Source organism: Macrobrachium rosenbergii, chromosome 30 (genome assembly GCF_040412425.1).
Source record: "Macrobrachium rosenbergii isolate ZJJX-2024 chromosome 30, ASM4041242v1, whole genome shotgun sequence".
Lineage (NCBI taxonomy): Eukaryota > Metazoa > Arthropoda > Malacostraca > Decapoda > Palaemonidae > Macrobrachium > Macrobrachium rosenbergii.
The window spans coordinates 16,511,864-16,514,363 of NC_089770.1; positions in this window are offsets into that span (position 1 = coordinate 16,511,864).

Below are 2,500 nucleotides of genomic sequence, written 5' to 3' on the forward strand. Positions count from 1 at the left end.
CGTATATTTCGGATGCAAGTTTCTTCCACCTTATTATGTTTCACAAGATATCACCACAAGATGTATTCTGTAGGCAAGTCTCTTTCAATTTACTGTGATATCACCACAAGACATATACATCTTATATAAAAGGTTATTTGCTCGATATTTCCGAAATACGGAGTTTTGCCACGTTCTGGGGAAATAATGAGAGGACCAGCAGTTACCTACCACGGCCAACAGGAGGTGCGTTTAAATTTACGTAGAATAAAGGAGTGACTGCACCTTGAAGTGTCCTCCAGCAATTAATTTATTTCCGTGACTAAGTTTCCTTTCACACACACACACATCTATCTATCTATCTATCTATCTATCTATCTATCTATATATATATATATATATATATATATATATATATATATATATATATATATATATATATATATATATATATATATATATATATATATATATATATATATATATATATATATATACACATATATAGACATCCTTTAGGTCGCATTGTCCAAATTCCGTGCAAAGGCAGCCAGAGGAGAGGAGTCAGTCAGCTTTAAATTGAAACTTTTTTTTTTTCCTCAATCTCTTCTCTTACGATAACCAGGTTAGTGCTCGAGAAAAATAAGTCCTCCTAAAAAAAAAATGTTTGGTGTTGACTTGTTGGCTGTGGTCCTTTGTGTGGGGATTCTGGATGATTTTTTGCAGATGTTGTTCACCCTAACATGAAAATGAGAGAGAGAGAGAGAGAGAGAGAGAGAGAGAGAGAGAGAGAGAGAGAGAGAGAGAGAGAGAGAGTTACTGTCACATAATCATTATTACTGACAAAGTTTACGTAATAATCCTTTTGTCTATGTTTTACTGTTGTATTTGTTTTACAGTGACTGAAAGCACAATCGTATAACACTGCAAATAAGCAAAATTAAAATTACATTCGTTTTGTCATTTAGGAGCCACGTTCACGAGGTCAGCTTTCAATAGCAATATTGTTGTGCATTGCAAGAGCTGAGTTCATGAGGAATTACAACTTGCTAACTATCGCAACCTGTTTCACAACATTAAAGACTGTCAAATATACCTAAAGTATCAGCCTGTCTTCTCTAAGACAAAAGAGCATAGATACAAATTCTGGGACACGTTAGTGAGACAAAGTTTGTCATTTAAGAGAGGAGTGTAGAGTGGCTGTTGCTGGAAAATGAGAAAGTGAGGAGAAACTGCAGAACCGAGTAAAACAGTTTGCAGGTAAGAGGAGAAAGTTGGAAGTAAATGCAACCAGCAGTACTCTTTTGGGGGGTAAATGGAAATGAAGAAGAAGAAGCACTGAATGTTAATTTAGATGGCAGAAGAGTGAAAGTGTCTTTTCATACAAGCGTATGAAATGGTAAAAATGTGGTAATAAACAAATACACAAAGAAAAAGTAAAAAGATTACCCTGCATGAAAAGATAGATCATCCGTTTATAGATGGTTTTGTTATGTGGGAAGAATGGATGACTATAGGCTAGTGAAAAGAGTGTATAATTTTGAAGTGTTGGGAGGGAGAATAAGAGGGAGGCCAAGGTCTAAAAAGTGCTGATTAGATGAAATGCAACAGGTACTGGAATGGAGGAAATTTCACATCTACAAAACCAGAAAGTGATGCAAGGCAGAGGTGAATTAGTCAGAGTACTGAAGAGCTTTCTGTATAAGCTAATGTACAGACATTTTGGGTTTAATTTTAAAAGATTTTTATTTTGAGATTCTACTTAAAGTCCGGTTAGAATTTGTCAATTTATTCAACTGTCTCATGAACGTTTATACTTATCCCAAGATCGTTTTCCTATAAGAAAATGATCACCCCAAATCATTAGATGTCTAAGTGCCTATTTTTCTTGGAACAAAACAAAAGAAATGACTCAACCGAGAAGATATGATTAACTTCCGGGATTTCGAAGCTTTAGATGGAATAATCGCCTTTCGCTTTCCTCTCTTGCCTTCTTTGGGAAGATGAGATGATTACGTTTATTAAGTGCCTGAGAATTACGTTGTTAAAAAAAAATAAATTGGTTTTGCAGGAATTTATTAGTATCATAACGTAGTGATATCTTTCATAGATACATTACATATGTATATATATATATATATATATATATATATATATATATATATATATATATATATATATATATATATATATACACACATATATATGCACATAAATATGAAAAATTTGTTGTCAGCACTCTGCCTCTCTCTCTCTCAACACTGCATCTCTCTCTCTCTGTGTGTATGTGTATATATATATATATATATATATATATATATATATATATATATGTGTGTGTCATATATATATATATATATATATATATATATATATATATATATATATATATATGTGTGTGTGTGTGTGTGTCAGAGAGAGAGAGAGAGAGAGAGAGAGAGAGAGAGAGAGAGAGAGAGAGAGAGAGAGAGAGAGAGAGAACTGGCAACAAATTTTTTCTGAAACATAAGAAAAATTATAA